A 21,485-nucleotide genomic window follows, 5' to 3' on the forward strand; every position below is an offset into this window, starting at 1 on the left:
ACTAACTCTACCTAACCCTAACCCTAACTCAGCATTAGTCTGCTATCAGCGGCTCAATCCTCCGTCACTAACTCTACCTAATCCTAACTCAGCATTAGTCTGCTATCAGCGGCTCAATCCTCCGTCACTAACTCTACCTAATCCTAACTCAGCATTAGTCTGCTATCAGCGGCTCAAACCTCCGTTACTAACTCTACCTAACCCTAACCCTAACTCAGCATTAGTCTGCTATCAGCGGCTCAAACCTCCGTTACTAACTCTACCTAACCCTAACCCTAACTCAGCATTAGTCTGCTATCAGCGGCTCAACCCTCCGTTACTAACTCTACCTAACCCTAACTCAGCATTAGTCTGCTATCAGTGGCTCAATCCTCCGTTACTAACTCTACCTAACCCTAACTCAGCATTAGTCTGCTATCAGCGGCTCAAACCTCCGTTACTAACTCTACCTAACCCTAACTCAGCATTAGTCTGCTATCAGCGGCTCAAACCTCCGTTTCTAACTCTACCTAACCCTAACTCAGCATTAGTCTGCTATCAGCGGCTCAAACCTCCGTTACTAACTCTACCTAACCCTAACTAAGCATTAGTCTGCTATCAGCGGCTCAAACCTCCGTTTCTAACTCTACCTAACCCTAACTCAGCATTAGTCTGCTATCAGCGGCTCAAACCTCCGTTACTAACTCTACCTAACCCTAACCCTAACTCAGCATTAGTCTGCTATCAGCGGCTCAAACCTCCGTTACTAACTCTACCTAACCCTAACCCTAACTCAGCATTAGTCTGCTATCAGCGGCTCAAACCTCCGTTACTAACTCTACCTAACCCTAACCCTAACTCAGCATTAGTCTGCTATCAGCGGCTCAAACCTCCGTTACTAACTCTACCTAACCCTAACCCTAACTCAGCATTAGTCTGCTATCAGCGGCTCAAACCTCCGTTACTAACTCTGAAATGACGTTTTGGAATTAGCAACGGAGGCATGGGATTAGATGCGTAAGAAATTAGTCCTACATACAAGAGCATTTTAATGACAAAAACTTAACTAACGTCTTGAAATACATAATCTGAAAAAAATCGTATTCAATATTTTTGTCTTATTTTCCAGTACAAATATCTAAACATTATTAAAAGTGCATTGTGTAATATTTAGGAGGATCTGTTGACAGAAATGCAATATCATATACATAACTGTGTTTTCAGTGGTGTATAAAGACCTTACATAATGAAGCGTTGTGTGTTTATTACCTTAGAATGAGTCATTTCTCTCTACACACACTGCGGGTCCGCTCACATCCACATCCACATGTTTCTACGGTGGCCCTGAACGGACAAACGTGTTTCGTCACTATGTTGATCTTCGTGTAAAGAAGCTTCAGCTAAAGTCAGCGAATAAAACACTGACACAATGATGAACAAGTGACAATAATATTCACAATAACATAGTTTTACTGAATAAGCAAGTAAACCTTTCTTAATTGATCTTTGTAAAGAAACCTCATTGCTTAACTGGCTCCTCTCTGCTGTCTCAGACGACGACATCACTTCCTGTCGGCCAGCGTAACTTCTGTTGGGTGCAGTTCACAAACTCACCACTAGATGTGCTAAAACTTACACACTCACAAAACTTACTTAAGATGCTAAATGATCTAAGATATTTAAGTCTTCTTTTACACAAATAAATAATCAAAATAAAGTGTGTTTTTGCTGAAAACAAGAAATAAAATTCTTTCAAGAACTTTTTTTCCCTTTGAATAATTTTTAACTTAAGACATTTGTTCTTGTTTTAAGCATAAACTTTTTCAGAAAACAAGACTTAATATATTTAGTAATTTTGCTTCTCATGTAAATGTGTCTTGATTTTAGCATGTTTAGATATTTGTATTAGAAAACAAGAAATTGGCCAGAAATGCTCTATATATGCAGCAAGTCCCATTCAAACAAACTCACATTTTATTCAGTTTAATGCACACAAAACTGGAAAGCTTTCATGAAGAGATCAACGTGGATCCGCAAGGGAAAGTTCACAGGGCGATAAGCATCTCAAAATATGAACCCTCTGGTGCTCTTCGGTCAGTTTTGACTGAAATATTTTAGTATTTTAGTTTTTTAGGTAAAGGTTTTGGCACTTGCTATGTGAACACACAAAAAATCATGGACATGATTCTAAAAGGTTAAATGGTCCTGAAAAAAAATAGTCCCACTTGTGCTCCTCGCGGAATGAGACGAATTTCCTCTAGTGGAAGCGTTCGGTACTGCAGCCGAACACAATATCACTGAAAGCTCATTTATTGAGATACCAACCTCAAATTTGGAGCACAACTTGTTTCGATTTATGGCTTTGATTTTCTCACAGTTTTAACTCAAATAAAACATGTTTTAAAAAATATAGATATCATATAAAAATTGAAAAATAGTATTTTTGTGCATTTTTCATAACAATAAATATAAAGGCTCCTGAATGTTTTCTCCAAACCAGAAAAAAATCACGCTTCAACTGATGCCTGCGATGTCTTCTATATTAAATGTCTTCCTCTCAAGAATCATGACAATCAACATCACAAACATCAAATGGACACAGTGAAAAAAAAAAAAAAAAAAAAAATTACAATCAAATTCGTGATGAAGTGATTTTGCCATGACGTCATTCGATATATAGCTTATTAAACTGAAATCAATACACACAGTTCCTTAAATTATAAATAAACGATAACCAAGATATTTGCAAACATACCGTGTGCTTTCCAATCAGGATTCAGGAGACATTTTCTGATCAAACACTCTTCTCAATTTTACACCTCTCAATTTGTGTGCAAATTTCTCTGTTTTTTTTTTCTTTTCCGGTGTTCACGCAAATAATCTAATCACATGACCAGTACGTCTTATGTTACTCATTTTGTCCAGTAGGTGTCACTATTGCCAAACTATCATGCAAATCAAATATACAATTTCCAAATAAGTATTAAAGTATTACACAACATTTATAAAACAAAACAAACAAACAAAACAAAAACTTTCAAAAGTGAAAAATATTCAGCAAGAAAATTCTGTACCTTTTTTATAAAACTTTTTCACTTCAGCAATAATCTGCCATGTGTCGTCTTAAAAAAAAAAGAGATCAAACTTCAGTCTGTGCTTTAATTAAAGTATTCAAGATTTACAACAGTTTAAGTTGGAAATTAAATGTTCAGGTCTATGCTCAAAACGTTAATAAATGGATTATAAATACAGCGCAAATATAATGTAGAACCATAAAATCCCCTAAAAATACAAAAAACATAGGCTGCATTCCTTTCATTGAAATGATAATAATAAAATGTGGTAATGTTTGACCTGTGAACAGAGCTCACCGATGCCCGACACAGGAGTCAGGACGAGGTTACCGATGCCCGACACAGGAGTCAGGACGAGGTTACAGCTGGGGAAAGCACACACATCGACGGAGTAATCCTCCGACAGTCTCGAGGGGGCAGTGTGTATTCATTACCATCTCTTCATCCGTGGCCCGTGTGAGGCTCGTCGTGAATCAGAACGCTGTCAGGATGGGTAATGCTCGTAATTGACTGGTTGATAAGAGTCCTGAGCTCTGCATGCATCTGATCAAAGCCACTCCGATACGCTGATGAACTTAATGTGCGCGCCAGCGACTCTGGAGAGAATTAGCAGGCCGACAAGGTCATGGAGAGTAGCTCAGCCTGCCTGAAATACCCCCCACCCCACAGACACAGACACACACACACACACACACACACACACACACACATACACAAAAAGCACTTTGAAGGGACAAAGACATGTCAGCTGAACTGGGATTTGGGCTAATTCCAGTGAGCGACTTCAGAACTGATATGTTGGAGACGCTCGACTCCGATGAGCTCCTCATAAAGGGATTAGAGACGCTTCATGTGACGATTAAGACATTTCAAAGTCAAAGCACTTCAGAAGTTAGTAGTAAAAATAAATTTATCAGAGCACTGTTACGAGTTTTGCACTTTATACGGTCCTGCCACAATGTTTAATCCGATATTTCATCTTTTCAGAGTCTCGGGTTGCCATGAACTGTGTGGGAAATGGGTAAATCTGACTGATTGGAAACTAAGTTGCATGAATGCATTAGCCAAAATGTGTAGTAAACAATGTCTATACTCTAGTGTGAAGTATATATGACACTCTTGATCATGGTATTTTGATATCTAAATTACATACATATGGTGATATGGAATTAGAGGTGTAGTATTAAACTGGATTATTAGTTACTTAGAAAATAGACAACAATATGTAGAGTATATAGGCCATGAATCTAAGTTGGAAACAATACAGTGTGGAGTCCCTCAAGGCTCTGTGCTGGGGCCTAAATTATTTACTTTATATATTAATGATCTCTGTGATGAATCAAATATTTTACGTTTTGTTCTTTTTGCGGACGATACAATTTTTTTTGTATCGGGGAAGAACTTAAAAATATTAATGAAAACTATTGAACAAGAATTGGTCCTACTTCAGAAATGGTTTAATAAAACTGTCGTTAAATTTAAGTAAAAAAATTTATGTTGTTTACAAATCAAAAATGCCCTGATAATGTTCGTTTGACTTTAAATGGAATAACTATTGAGAGAGTGTCAGAATTTTGGTTTTTAGGAGTACTCATTGATGAAAAATTTAAATGGAAGTCACTCATAGCTTATGTAAGAAATAAAATTTGTAAAAACATTGCCGTTTTGAGTACAGTAAAGTATATGTTAAATTATAAGGCAATGAGAATCCTATATTGTTCCTTTATTTTGCCATGTTTGATGTATTGTTTGGATGTATGGGGTAATTCTTATTTCACTAATTTAATGCCTTTATTTATTTAGCAAAAAAGGGCTATAAGAATAATTAATGGAGTTGCTCCAAGAGAACATACTATAGGACTGTTTCTGAGGTCAGGACTACTCAAATTGAAGGACTTGGTTTCTTTACAAACTTTATTAGTTGTTCATAAAGCAAAACACTGCCTGTTACCGTATGGACTGCAAACCCTTTTTACTGTAAATAGTGAGACAAGCAGAAGAAATAATGACTTTAAACAGCCTTTTGCTGGAGATACCCTCAAACAAATGTGTGTTTCAGTTTCTGGTATGAAAAGATGGAATTTTCTACAAAATGATCTAAAATGTTGTTTAAATATTCTTCAATTTAAATATAAGTATAAACAGAAGATACTTAACTTGTACAAAGATGAATGTGAAAATTGTTAAAATTATAACAACAATGATGGTCTCGTCGTTGTTTTTGTTACAAGAGTTGTCATCATTGTATTATTGTTGTGTTTGTTTTTGTTTGTTTAGTGTTGTGTAAGCAGAATTAATAATAAAAAAGAAAATTTTAATACATTTTAAAAAAAAGAAAATTGTTCAAATTGAAAGTAGATTACATCTGGTCTGGGCTATTTTGTCATTTTTTTGGTGTTGTTATTTTTTGTTATGTCGGTGAGGCCATCTAATTTGTAACTTTCTTAATATAAGAATGGGGTAGGAGTTTTTTTTTCTTCATCCTACTCCTGTTATTTTTGTCATGGCATGCATTTTTGTTGTGTTTGTTGGATTGTTGTTGTGGCATTTCGTGTTGCATTACCATGAAAAGAGAATATATAAATAAATTAATGAAAAATGAAATATATAGTGAACACAGTATGCAATTGCTCAGTATGCATAGACTAATGTGCACAAATGCATTTACCAAAATGTCCAACGAACAATACACATACTACAGTATTAAGTATATACTGACCCTCTGTTCTGAGAGTGACTGAATTTGATCAGACAGCCAAAAAATACATTTTGGCACAAAATTTGATTGAAAATGCAAAATGACCATATTTATTCCTGAGATGACACCTATTTAAGTGAGTGACAATAATGTATAGCATTGCATTAATGCATATGGCAGATTTACAGACTTTGCATTTAAGTTATGCATTTTATCAGTTCATTCCCTGAGAATCAAACTCATGACTTCAGTGTTGCTGCAATGAATGCATACTCGGGTTTTGTTTTCTACCAACATATTATATAAAAAGGTAATACAGTTGTACAGTATGCACTAGGCAGTATGCTAGTGTCACATTTCTGTTATATACTTAGTTGAACATCCTTACAAAAGACAACAGAAAGTCTCACAGAGACGCTGGTTTCCATTCTCTGCGTCGAGGAGGGCTCTTTAACTTCTGTTTCACCCGGAGCGAGAGATGAGCAGAATAAATATGTGCACAACTAAACAATAAAGGCAGAAAGAGGTGCATCAAAGAGAGGCTGTTCTCCAGACGACTGCATTATCTGAACAGCTCTCAGGAGATGTGAAGGGTGAACAGACGATACAGAAGAACAACACATTTCTGAAACGAGCGGCTTCACTGTTTTACAAACAATATCTGATTATTACAATAACTAACAGTGACAAATTCAATTCTACATCATTTCTCATGCTTCTCAGTCAAGCATCATCATATTGTTCATACTTAAAGCCAAAATGTGTAGTGAATATGCATACTGCAGTATATACTACGCACATTATTTGTATGCATAGATTAATTTGCATGCATTTGCCAAAATATTCAGCGAACATATTAAACAACAGTATGAAGTATACACTATGCATATTATGCAATATTTCAGTATGCATAGATTAATGTGCAGCAAACGATATGTAAACAGCAGCACAAAGTTTATATAATGATTAATATGCATGCATTTTCTAAAATGTTCAGCAAACATGTATTGAACAACAAAATTAAGAATATACACTGTGCACATTATGCAATTTTTCAGTATGCATAGATGTGCAGTGAACAATATGTATACTGTAGTACAAAGTATACTATGTGCAGTGTGCCATTTTTCAGTATGCATAAAATAATATGCATGAATGCATTTGCTAAAATGTGCAGTGAATGTACAGACCATATAGAAACACGACACTATTGCAAACAATATCCGATTATTATCTTTACAAAGTTATACAAAGTGGAGTTATTACTATATTTACAGTATATAAAATATGCACACACACACACACACACACACACACACACACACACACACACACACACACACACACACACACACACACACACACACACACACACACACACACACACACACACACACACATCTATATGTACACATCAAAATCATCACAACACTGAGTTTTGCACAGGAAAGGTCATTCATATCATCTAGTTTCTGAAGTATGTGCAACCTCATAATGGGGTCGTGGTCCGAGTGTGTGTGTGTGTGTGTCAGTCAGTGCATCATCTGTCAGACAGGTCAATAACATCATTACACTCATTTTACATATAAAGTCAAGAAGCGTCTGCTTAGCGCTCTTTGTTCCAGTGATATTCTTTGCACACAGCTTGTGTTGAAGAGCGTACGGCGAGGAGCCTGACAATGTAATCTATGATTCCCAGCAAATCCACTGATGCCAACATGACTAAACTCCCACCGGTCCAGATGCAATTTAAAATCTGCCAACCAAAAGTCAAACAGTCAGGAGCCACTTCACAATGTTTAAGAGACCCTGATTTGCCCACTTACGGCTGCGGGAGAGCATTGGTAAAGCAGTCACGTCTCACACACTCGTTTACCTCGCGTAGCGGATGCTGAGTTTCTCCAACACTGCTGTGAACTCTCAAACGCTTCATCAGCTGTGCATATGGCATATTAAAGCCTAACTCGCGCCAAAATGCAACCTAGGGTCTTTTTGTGAATCTACCCGCGGCGAACGTTCGTTTAAAAGCGTAATTAGGATGGAAACGCCACTTTTAAGATTGACCATATTTTCGTTTTCGGTCAAATTGCCTTTTCTTAGTTCTCGTTATAATGTAGTTAACTAATGAACCTGATTGTAAAGTGTTTCCGACTAAATTAACATCTGATCTTAAAAGGGTCCTGATTGTGTTCCTGAACTCCTGAAACGCCTCCATTGTAGTCTTGAGTTTCTCCCGGGAACGAGCACGTCACAACATTCCTCATTATAATAATTTATGCGCAGAATAAAGGGGCGGGGCCTGGTTGAGTTAGTCAGTAGTGTGTTAAACTGGCGGTTATGGTAAAAGGGGCGGGACATTTTCCCAAACACACTCGAAGCGCTCGACCAATCACAGCACACTGCTCCAGCCGACCAATCAGAGCACAGTGTGCTTTTCAGAAGGAGGGGCTTCATAGAGACAGGAAGTAAACAGAGCGTTACTGACAGACTGGGAAGAGAGGAGCCGCAACAATGGAGAATATGAGGAGAATAATCAACATTCAAGCAGGAAAACCCTTTTAAATGCCTCTTTAAACACTCAATGCATACAATTATTTGTTTTGCCTTTCTCACTTACACTTTTCTGAACTGAAAGCAACCAGCATTGCACCAATTCGACTTCAGATTATCACTGTTAGCGTTGAAGATGCATGTCAGTATCGTTATCACTGTTATAATAGATGACATCTGATGTACAGGCAGCCAAAATACTCTTATCACTGTTCAATCATGGAAATAAAACTGCATTTATGACTAGATATTAATATCTGATTTTAAAACAGATCATCAGATTGTCATTGTTAGCGACAGCGATTGTCACTTCAACCATCATCTGTACAGATCAAGACTTCAGCATTAATAACATGAAAATAAAAATTCTAAAATTCCTTTTGGTGCAAACATTGACTTTGCATGAGTTATTTGAGCAAAAGTGAATCTTTTCATATTATCCTAAGTAATAGAATGCAAACTTCATCAAATGTGATAATAATAATAATAATGCATTTTATTTAAAAGCGCCTTTCTGGACACTCAAGGTCGCTGTACAAAATAAAAACACAAGAATATATAAAAAACAAACAAGCAAAAATAAAAATAAAACATGGCACAAATACAAGTAAACAGGACAATGTGTGTTTCACAATAAGTAAGATATTTTGAACAGGTGAGTTTTGGATTTGAATTCTGTGAGCGAGTTAATATTCCTAATGTGAGGCGGAAGAGAGTTCCAGAGTTTGGGTGCAGAGCAGCAGAAGGCTCTGCTCCCCATGGTACTGAGGCGGACAGAGGGAGAAGAAAGATGGGTGGAAGAAGAGGATCTGAGAGAGCGGGACGGGGTGACAACATGGAGGAGATCTGATATGTAAGGAGGGGCGAGGTTATGGATGGCCTTGTAGGTGAGCAGGAGAATTTTGAACTCAATTCTGTGTTGAACTGGTAGCCAGTGTAGTTGTTGAAGAATAGGCGAGATGTGATGGGAAAAGGGAGTTTTAATTATAACACGTGCTGCTGAATTCTGAACCAACTGGAGCTTACGAAGGGTTTTGTGAGGGAGGCCAAAAAGAAGAGAATTACAGTAGTCAATGCGCGATGTAACCAGGCTGTGAACAAGGATGGAAGCAGAGTAAATGGTAAGGGAAGGGCGGAGACGGTTGATATTATGGAGATGGAAATAAGCTGACCGTGTGATGCTATTAATGTGAGATTGAAATGATAGTGTACTGTCGAGGACGACACCCAGACTCTTGACCTGAGGAGAGGGGGAAACTGAGGTATCATCAATGAGGAGAGAAAAACTATCAAATTTAGAGAGGGTGTTTTGGTGAATTTTAAGAAATTTGAACTGAACCAAGATTTTATTTCTTGTAGGCAGGTGGTGAGAGAGGAGGGAGGAAGTGTGGAGTTTGGTTTGCTGGAAAGGTAAAGCTGAGTGTCATCCGCGAAACAGTGAAATTGAATGTTACATTTGCGGAAAATATTGCCAAGGGGAAGGATGTATGTGATGAAGAGGAGGGGCCCCAGGACAGAGCCCTGGGGCACTCCTGAGGTGACTGGAGACGGCTGGGAGCGGAAGGATTTGATAGTGATGAACTGAGATGAACTGAGAACTGAGATGAATAATCCTATAGAAACAAAAGACCATTTAAATTAGAAGCCAGAAACTATAACCTTTACAATCTGTGTGTTAAATATCGGCTCTTTAAATACCCAACAAACAAAAGCAACAAAATCCCACTTTGATATCAACATTTATTTTAATATTTAATATTAATATTTATAAAATATTTGTGGAAAATAAAGTATTTGGAGAATCTGTGGAAGAGTATAATAGTCAATTTTGACTTGATGTTGGCTTTAAACTTTGCCATTGTTGTTGAGGATCATCATGTCTGGTTTTCTGTAAGGATAAATCATCAATATTCAAGCATGAGTGTCATGTTTCTCGCTGACTCTATGCATTAAAAAGTGCATGAACATACATTGTTGTGATTTATAAAGCGCTTCTGATGTGACGGATCTTACGGAGTAAAGTTACTGAGATTCAGAGCCGGTCGAGGTTTAATCTGTGGATCTGGAGCGAGTCAACAGACCCGAGGCTGTGATTTCTGTATCGGCAGGGGAGAGTTTCAGTCTCTGTGTGGGAGTATGAGTGTGTGTGTGTGTGTGTGTGTGTGTGTGTGTGTGTGTGTGTGTGTGTGTGTGTGTGTGTGTATTAACTAATGTTAGATCATCTAATACAATTGTTTATTATTTGTTGATAGTTTACAATTCATTCACTAATATTAACAAATACAACTTTTAATTTGAAAAATGTATTAGTAAAGGTTAAAATTAAGATGATTAACTTAGACTTAGTTCATGTTAACTAATATATTTACCTAAATGAAACCTTATCGTAAAGTGTTACCAAAAATAATAATAATAATAATATAGATATTGTGACCACTTAAATTAATGAAATCGACACACTTAAAAGTAGCATCAAAAGTAGAAACACACAAACATGAAATAAAATGAAATGAAAAGTGCATTGATCCTCACAGAGAGTCGCACACCGGTGGAGCAGAGTCACTACTTCTGTACTTCTTCTACACATTCATCAGTCGACAGTCGCTCTCTCCTCTGAGGACGCAGAGATTATTGAGTGTCTGTGACTTTCCATCATTCTGACCACACACACACACACACACACACACACACACACACACACACACACACACACACACACACACACACACACTCTCTTACACACATACACAACCTGAGCGAATAACACACCATCTCGCTCATTCTTCCTCTCTTCATTCTACATTTTACTGTTTATATTAATGTATTGTTTAATTGCCAGCAAGATCTTGTCCTCTTATCGGCAGGCAGATGTTGTTCTCACAATCTAAGATCAACACAGTAGGATGTGCTTTTTGGCTTCTGGCAATGTAAACATTTAAGAAGCACAACACCCTTAAAATACTGTCTAGGTAGGAAGCTTACTGGGTTTAGGAACAGAGCCTCTCTATATTAAAGCACAGGCTAGTTTCTATAAATCAGCTGAATTATAGCGGCGTTCCTGTTCAAAGTGTCTACAGTATCTATTCATTCTCTCACGCTGGGCATGTCAGTCACAGTCAAACACGATGTGACACACACACACACACACACACGCACACACACACACACACACACACACACACACACACACACACACATCTATAAGCTCTCAGAAGTCAGTTTATAAAGAGCGCTGCTGTGAGACGTTGCCATGGTTACACTGATGTACTGTATTCCTGTAGTTGAAACACCTTGATACAAATTTTAATAGGAAACAATCTTCAATGGAAGCCTAATTCCACCATGGAATAAAAAAACAGAAATTACGACATTTTATCTCACAATTCTGACTTTTCTTTAAAAAAAGTTTAGACAGTACATTATAAATTATACATATACATTATAAATTCTCACTGTTTTTCCTCACAGTTCTAACCAAGCTTGTTTCCACCACGGAATGAAATAAATAGTTCATTGCAAGTTATTATCTCAATTCTGGGGTGGGGGAGTCAGATTTGTGAGATGTTAACTTGCAATTACATTTTTATTCAGTGGCGGGGAGAAAAAAAAACAAGAAAAAATAAAGTTTATTTTTATTATATGCAAGATGTAAACTCAAAATTCCAAAACAAAGTAAATATTGCATGATATAAACTCAGAATTCCCAAAAAGTCAATATTGCAAGATATAAACAGAATTCCAAGAAAAATTTAAAAGGGTGAGATGTAAACTCAGAATTCCAAGAAAAAAGTAAAAAAATTAAGATGTAAACTCAGAATTCCGAAAGAAAAAGTAAATATTGTGAGATGTAAACTCAGAATTCAGAGGAAAAAAGTAAAAATTACTAAATGTTAACTCAGAATTCCGAAGGAAAAAGTAAAAATTGTGAGATGTGAACTCAGAATTCCAAGAAAAAAGTAAAAATTGTAAGATGTAAACTCAGAATTCCAAGAAAAAAGTAAAAAGGGTGAGATGTAAACTCAGAATTCCAAGAAAAAAGTAAAAAGGGTGAGATGTGAACTCAGAATTCCAAGAAAAAAGTAAAAATTGTAAGATGTAAACTCAGAATTCCAAGAAAAAAGTAAAAAGGGTGAGATGTAAACTCAGAATTCCAAGAAAAAAGTAAAAAGGTGAGATGTAAACTCAGAATTCCAAGAAAAAAGTACAAATTGTAAGATGTAAACTCAGAATTCCAAGAAAAAAGTAAAAAGGTGAGATGTAAACTCAGAATTCCAAGAAAAAGGTAAAAAATGTAAGATTTAAACTCACAATTCCGAAGGGAAAAGTAAAAAGGGTGAGATGTAAACTCAGAATTCCAAGAAAAAAGTAAAAAATGTAAGATGTAAACTCACAATTCCGAAAAAAAAGTAAAAAGGATGAGATGTAAAACTCAGAATTCCGAAAGAAAAAGTAAAAATTGTGAGATGTAAACTCAGAATTCCAAGAAAAAAGTAAAAAATGTAAGATGTAAACTCACAATTCTGAAAGAAAAAGTAAAAATTGTGAGATGTAAACTCAGAATTCCAAGAAAAAAGTAAAAATTGTAAGATGTAAACTCAGAATTCCAAGAAAAAAGTAAAAAGGGTGAGATGTAAACTCAGAATTCCAAGAAAAAAGTAAAAAGGGTGAGATGTAAACTCAGAATTCAGAGGAAAAAAGTAAAAAATTACTAAATGTAAACTCAGAATTCCGAAGGAAAAAGTAAAAATTGTGAGATGTAAACTCAGAATTCAGAGGAAAAAAGTAAAAATTACTAAATGTAAACTCAGAATTCCGAAGGAAAAAGTAAAAATTGTGAGATCTGAACTCAGAATTCCAAGAAAAAAGTAAAAATTGTAAGATGTAAACTCAGAATTCCAAGAAAAAAGTAAAAAGGGTGAGATGTAAACTCAGAATTCCAAGAAAAAAGTAAAAAGGGTGAGATGTAAACTCAGAATTCCAAGAAAAAAGTACAAATTGTAAGATGTAAACTCAGAATTCCAAGAAAAAAGTAAAAAGGGTGAGATGTAAACTCAGAATTCCAAGAAAAAAGTAAAAAATGTAAGATGTAAACTCACAATTCCGAAGGGAAAAGTAAAAAGGGTGAGATGTAAACTCAGAATTCCAAGAAAAAAGTAAAAAATGTAAGATGTAAACACACAATTCCAAAAAAAAAGTAAAAAGGATGAGATGTAAACTCAGAATTCCAAGAAAAAAGTAAAAAATGTAAGATGTAAACTCACAATTCTGAAAGAAAAAGTAAAAATTGTGAGATGTAAACTCAGAATTCCAAGAAAAAAGTAAAAATTGTAAGATGTAAACTCAGAATTCCAAGAAAAAAGTAAAAAGGGTGAGATGTAAACTCAGAATTCCTAGAAAAAAGTAAAAATTGTGAGATGTAAACTCAGAATTCCAAGAAAAAAGTACAAATTGTAAGATGTAAACTCAGAATTCCAAGAAAAAAGTAAAAAGGATGAGATGTAAACTCAGAATTCCAAGAAAAAAGTAAAAAGGGTGAGATGTAAACTCAGAATTCCAAGAAAAAAGTAAAAAATGTAAGATGTAAACTCACAATTCCGAAGGGAAAAGTAAAAAGGGTGAGATGTAAACTCAGAATTCCAAGAAAAAAGTAAAAAATGTAAGATGTAAACTCACAATTCTGAAAGAAAAAGTAAAAATTGTGAGATGTAAACTCAGAATTCCAAGAAAAAAGTAAAAATTGTAAGATGTAAACTCGGAATTCCAAGAAAAAAGTAAAAAGGGTGAGATGTAAACTCAGAATTCCTAGAAAAAAGTAAAAATTGTGAGATGTAAACTCAGAATTCCAAGAAAAAAAGTAAAAATTGTAAGATGTAAACTCAGAATTCCAAGAAAAAAGTAAAAATTGTGAGATGTAAACTCAGAATTCCAAGAAAAAAGTAAAAATTGTAAGATGTAAACTCAGAATTCCAAGAAAAAAGTAAAAAGGATGAGATGTAAACTCAGAATTCCAAGAAAAAAGTAAAAAGGGTGAGATGTAAACTCAGAATTCCAAGAAAAAAGTAAAAAATGTAAGATGTAAACTCACAATTCTGGAAAAAAAGTAAAAATTGTGAGATGTAAACTCAGAATTCAGAGGAAAAAAGTAACAATTACTAGATGTTAACTCAGAATTCCAAGAAAAAAAGTAAAAGGGTGAGATGTAAACTCAGAATTCCGAAGGAAAAAGGAAAAAGGGCGAGATGTAAACTCAGAATTCCAAGAAAAAAGTAAAAAATGTAAGATGTAAACTCACAATTCTGAAAGAAAAAGTAAAAATTGTGAGATGTAAACTCAGAATTCCAAGAAAAATGTAAAAATTGTGAGATGTAAACTCACAATTCCGAAAGAAAGAGTGAAAATTGTGAGATGTAAACTCAGAATTCAGAGGAAAAAAGTAACCATTACTAGATGTAAACTCACAATTCCGAAGGAAAAAGTAAAAACTGTGAAATGTAAACTCAGAATTCCAAGAAAAAAGTAAAAATTATGTGATGTAAACTCAGAATTTCGAGGGGGGAAAAAGTTAAAATTGATAAAAGTTTTGCAACCGTAAACTTTATTAATCCTTAAACGCATACCTCAGGTCTTTAGTCTTTAGTGACTATAACATATATATATATATAAACAATATAACAAGAAAAAAAAATGTATTATTAAAAAAATGCCTGTTTTTCCATTCATTTTTTGTAAAACATTGTATAGGGTTGCTAACGAGGTGTGTAACAGTGTAAATATATTTTTTCAGCACAACAATAAATGAATCTTTGATGACTGAATAAGTGTCCATTAACACGGACACGCGAAAACGACTAAAAACGTTGCATTCTGCAGCCAGGCCAGTAGATGGTGATAAAACACTATAGACTGAACACGTAATGCGCATGTGCATGACGTCATCGTTCTCACAGTTTCGTGTTTTTATTGGTTACATATGCCGCTTTTCCACTACACAGTACCAGCTCGGCTCGCCTCGACTCGACTCGCCTTTGTTTGACTCACTGTGTAAAAGTTGTACCTGTACCTGCTTCCAGGTACTTTTTTTCGTAGCACCTCCGGCGAGGTTCTGAGCGAGCTGAGGCGATACTAAAATTTGACATGAAAACACGGCAGACTGCTGATTGGTCAGAGAGAATCGTCACTATTCACTGTGTCATCATTGCACACGCCAGACGGAGTATCCTGAATAAAAAACAGCAAAAACAAAAACAAAAACAGCATACACTCGATTTCCTCCATTGTCCTGTGTGTGTGGGTAGCGGGTGTGTGTCGCGTAGAAGATTAAGTCATGGCAGTTTCCTGCGGCGTCGCTATGACGACCAGGTACTATTGTGGAGGTAGTATCTGCAATGGAAAACGGAGCGAAAAGCGAGCCGAGCCGAGTCGAGTCGAGTCGAGTTGAGCTGGTACTGGTAATGGAAAAGCGCCAATAGAGAAGATTTCCCGTTGAGAGAAGACAAACCCGTTTTCAAAACTTTGTGTTTTCAGGCCCTCAAAACGCCGTTGTCGTGTACATGAACGGCCTAAACGGTGTTGTGTACACAGCCCCTTAGTGAGACTGTGACAGTGATGTATTAGTAAAGGTAAGGCAGCACTTGGACATTAAAGATAAAGCATTAGCCTTGATCAATAAAGCATTGTTTGTTCCACATGAACCAGTGGATCTGTGGCGTTACCTGATGATCCTAAACTCACAAATGCAGGAAATGCAGAATGACTCAAAATGACTTCCAACATAAACTCAACATTAAACAGCAAATGTGTGTATATATAAAAACACATGAATCGCTTATAATTCACTGTAGATATGATGCAGAAACAGCCAGAATTACATCTACACTACTGTTCAAAGTGTTTCGGGTATGTTTTGAAAGAAGTCTCCAAGGCTGCATTTAAAAATACTGTAAAAATTGTGAAATATTATTATAATGTAAAAAAGCTGTTTTCTATGTGAATATATAGTAAAGTGTAATTTATTCCTGTGATCAAAGCTGAATTAACAGCATCATTACTCCAGTCTTCAGTGTCACATGATCCTTCACAAATCATTCTAATATTATGATTTGATGGTCAAGAAACATTTATGATTATTATCAGTGTTGTAAACAGTTCAGATGTTTTATTTTTCAGGATTCTTTGATGAATAGAAATTTCAAAAGAACAGCATTTATCTAAAATAGAATCTTTTGTAACATTATAAATGTCTTTACTGTCACTTCTGATCAATTTAATGCATCCTTGATGAAGAAAATACTGAACCGCAAACTTTTGAACAGTAGCGTACAGTCCAGCAAAAGTATTTGTATTTACTTCAGCCACACTTATGAATTGCATTAGATCAAAGTAAGTGATTTATTGCAACAAAAAAAGAAGATATAGTTAACAGTCAGTGCTGTGACACTTTGTGTTTTTTTATAATCCACAAAAAACAATCACTTAAAACACCAACTGATTAAAAGCTATTGAGCAAAATGAAGGATAGTGACATTAGTGAAAAGAGAAGATCCTTCAGCATTTGAGACAAGCAGATCAGATCACATTCACACACTTATAAGAGCACTACATTATTAATGCATGTATTATTAATTAATACCTTACATTACATAATCACGTTGGAAGGTCACGCGTGTTCCGGTTCAAAAAGGAAGAAAAACTCTCATCTCATTTTCTCCTCCAACTTCAGTATCGACCGGTTGTTTTACCTTTTATTTTATTTTTATTTTTGTAAATAGCGGTTGACTTGGGGGCTGTTTACATTAGTTTAGTTACAATAGTTAAATAGTTACATTTTTGTTTAATTAGTTTTCTTCAGGAGGAGATCTGGGCCGCATTCCAGACGAAACTAGACGAGTGTGAACGCCTCTGGTTGTTGAAACCACATATGTAAATTTTACTTCTCCCAAAAATGCTAAAAAAATAAACGTGTGAGAGCGTGTTATTGGCGTTATGTAATGTTATAGCCAGTTGATGACGCTACTGCAACACGCATCGCCACAGATGAGCAGCTGAGCATCTGTTCATCAAGCCAACGTGCAAACTCTCGCAGATCAAAGTGAAAGTAAGTCGCAGACGCTTAACACACAATCATCATCATTAAAAGTAAAGAAACGAAATGATCTTACCAGGGTTGTTGCCGCTCTCTTGCGGGCTTTTATTTTGAAATTTTAGCTGATGATCAATAAAATGCGGCTCATATCTGTTGCTTTAGATGACGTGCACTCCATTAAATATGCATATAGCGCGGGAATAGAAGATCGGATTTATATCAGTGTTTCAAAAACACATTTATGTGAGCAGGTGTAAATGGAATCGTTTTGATAACGCTTTGTAAACGCCAGGTCGGTACTTCCGCCTACGTCACGTTTGACCTGTGTGGCGCATCACAACTAGTGCAAGATGAGCATTAGTGGTTAAAAGTATATAAATGTTTATTTTTGTTATAAAATGTCCGCTGGTTTGTCTAGATTAGACTCTTATTCCTCGGCTGGATCGAGTCGAGACTTTGAAGCTGCACTGAAACTCACATCTGGACCTTCGACCCGTTGGACCCCAGTCACTTCACAATCTTAATTTCTTTTCGACTGAAGAAAGAAAGACATGAACATCTTGGATGACGTGGGGGAGAGTAAATTATCAAGATATTTTAATTCTGAAATGAACTACTCCTTTAGATCTGGAGAAAGAACACCATGTGTCTCATAGCTTCGCTCCAAACCGGTTCATCGTCCTTGCCAAAGATCACAGCGTCTCGACCCATCTGTGCAGTCTTGTGTCCTGGGACGAGGTCTGGTTTATCAAGCGCTCGGCTCGTGTCCTCTGTGATGAACAGAAAACAGTGTCATTCCTCACAGTGAATAAAGACCTGCTGTAGTTTGTGTATTGAGAGCATGTAGAAGCCCAGGGTGATATTAGCCCACTTTCTTACCCTTCACCGAACAGCTCAGAAAGACCTTGAACACCTTCACGAATCAAGGTCATGTGCTCGTGCTTTAGGACAGTGTTAGCGCAGAGACTTTAAAGTGGGGTTGATTATGATTTCACTTTTCTAACTTTAGTTAGTGTGTAATGTTGCTGTTTGAGCATAAACAACATCTGCAAAGTTACAACGCTCAACGTTCAAAGAAAAGGGAGATTTTACTTTTAAAGAAATCCTTTTTCAACAAACGGCTGGTAGAGACTACACGAGCTTCCTCCCGGGTTAGTGACATCACCAACCCTAGAATTTACATAAACCCCGCCCCCTGAACACGATTTATAGATTATCAAGACAGAATATGCTAATCAATGACTAGAAGATAACTACACATCAGCTACATAAATTCATCAACTAACCATTCAGAAATGTCCTGTTGCTTCTACATGTTGTCACTTCTTCTCGAGTCTCTCCATCATTGTCTGACTCCGGTTTGAACATAAAAGGCTAAAAGTTTTTGAAATTGTCAGTGCATGTGTGTGTGAGGTAAAAGGACATGAGCTCTTGAAGCTCCGCCCCTGTGCCGGGAGCAGCAGCTCATTTGCATTTAAAGGGACAGACACAAAAAACGTGTGTTTTTGCTCACCCTCAAAAAGTGACGATTTTAACATGCTATATACAAATATCTGTGGGGTATTTTGAGCTAAAACTTCACACACACACTCTGGGGACATCAGAGACTTATTTTACATCTTGTGAAAAGGGCATTAACCACCCCTTTACCTGGTGAAATTTATACTTTTATTCTGCAATAAAGTGGTTTAAAATTTTCTAACTCAGTATTTCTGTCTTGTTTTCTAATAAAAATTAAGACAAACATTCTGAGTAAGAACATATTTTTTGGACCCATTTAAATATAGCAAAAAGTGACAGTAAACATATTTATAATGTTACAAAAGATTCTATTTCAGATAAATGCTGTTCTTTTGAACTTTCTATTCATCAAAGAATCAAGAAAAATAAAACATCTGAACTGTTTTCAACACTGATAATAATCATAAATGTTTCTTGAGCATCAAATCCTCATTTTAGAATGATTTGTGAAGGATCATGTGACCCTGAAGACTGGAGTAATGATGCTGAAAATTCAGCTTTGATCACAGGATATAAATTACACTTTACTATATATTTACATAGAAAACAGATGATTTACATTCCAATAATATTTCACAATTTTTACTGTATTTTTGATCAGATAAATGCAACTTTGCTGAGCAGGCGAAAAACATAAAACAATCTGAATTTGTGTGTATTTAACAGAGCTTTGAGAATGTCAGTGATATACGATCAATTAAGCTGTTCAATCCAGTTTACAACTAGTTTAGAAAGTCAAGACCTCAGAAACTATCAAGGTTTAAGTCAGAAGTTCATAAATTACTTTTCAAAAAATAAACCTATCCAGAGAAGCATGAAAAAAGAAGCCCTATATGTACTGTATGTTTACGTATGGATTTGTCAGATGCTTTCTTACTCACTTAATAACGTTGGGTTAAAAATAACCCAACGAGTAACCCAACTATGGGGTGTTATAGCACCGTCCCAACTGTGGGTTATTTTAACCCAATGCATTCGAACCGTATTTAACCGTATTTTACTAGAAATAACCCAAAGATTTTTTTTTTTAAATGACCCAACATTTTTGGAAAAAATAACCCAACATGTAACCCAACAATATGTGTAACACAACGGGTTGGGTTAAAAAAATATTTTATTTTTTATTTTTATTGTTGATCTACATGCAGTGTGATAATATAATGTTTCAGGATCAGATCAGCTGGAGTTACTGAACGAACACTGTTCGGATGAGAAATATCTGTGAAATGGCAACAACAATGTTCACTGTTCTTGCAAAGAAGGTTTTCCTGCGACATAAACCCGTCTGAATGCACCGAGAATGAACAAGCTCAGACAGTGACAGCGAGGACTCGTTCTGTGCCGGGAAAGGTCACGCAGAGACGCCATTTCCCCTTCTGCAAAACCTCAGATACTGTCTCACCCTCTTAACACAACGTTTAACGAGAGCAGACTGTGAACGCATCTACCTCTGAGTCGTAGTGAAGTCAGCCATGAAGGGTAATGCACCTCTACAAAGACCTGTAACATCACACATGGAAGAAGCACAGAGAATTTCACTATTACCACCAAAACAAAACAGTCCTGTGATGTGTTAATACACACAAACATTAGTATTCAGCTCATGCTCGCTTATATTTTAGTATCATTTTCTGTTGCTGCAGAACAGTCAAATTCAGGTCAGATTTGTTGATCTGTAGATTTAACTGAGTTTATGGACTCACAGCGCCCTCTAGTGGACGACTCTCTTCATATTAAACACAGATTAAAGAGATAGATCACCCAAACATGAACATCATCATCATTTCCTCAACCTCAAGTTGTCCCAAACTTCTGCTTAACACAAAAGAAGATATTTTGAAGAATGTCACTTGATTGGACCCCATTGACTTCCATAGCATTTTTTATTCTTCCATACAATAGAAGTCAATGGGGTCCAATCAAGTGACATTCTTCAAAATATCTTCTTTTGTGTTCAGCAGAAGTTTGGAATAACTTGAGGGTGAGGAAATGATGACGATGTCTATTTCTCTCCCTTAATAGCATCACAATTATGCAACTGATGCATTATACAAATACAAATAAATGTTACAAATATTCATAAAGTGTCTGGTTTGATTTGTTCTACCTTTTCTCTTCATGCATGAACGGATTATGAGCTAAAGTCATTGCTCAGTGTGAGATTGACAGTTCATTTATACAAGGAAGTCGCTTTTCATTTCATTCACAAACCAGGAACACCAGGAAACATCACATAATTGACAAAACTTGCTCAGTGTTGTTTTAGTATCACTGAGACACTATTCATATTTTTAATCAGTTTTTATTTTTTATACTCTCAATTTTAATTTTAGTGAAAGTAATTTTGTTTATTTATAGTAATTTTGTTGTGTTTATGCCATTTTAAAAAATGTATTAAGTCATATAGTTTTTATTAGTATTCTATATCAGTTTCTATATATAAGGGGCCGCCGTTTACACGACAACATTTAAACTAAAAACAGAAAACTTTTTATTAATTTTGGCCGTTCATTTACGCAACAACAGCGTTTTGAGGGCCTGAAAACACAAACTTTTGAAAAAAGGTTTCAAAGTGCAAGTT

At 35.9% G+C, this 21,485-nt stretch overlaps 1 long non-coding RNA gene across 1 annotated transcript in view; it reads right to left on the reverse strand.

Annotated features, from left to right (window-relative positions):
- The window catches only part of LOC309501238, a 235,852-nt gene that overhangs the window by 102,719 nt on the left and 111,648 nt on the right, over positions 1 to 21,485 (reverse strand). The window lies entirely within an intron of this gene.

Source organism: Leuciscus leuciscus (assembly GCF_965113295.1).
Source record: "Leuciscus leuciscus genome assembly, chromosome: 6".
NCBI lineage: Eukaryota > Metazoa > Chordata > Actinopteri > Cypriniformes > Leuciscidae > Leuciscus > Leuciscus leuciscus.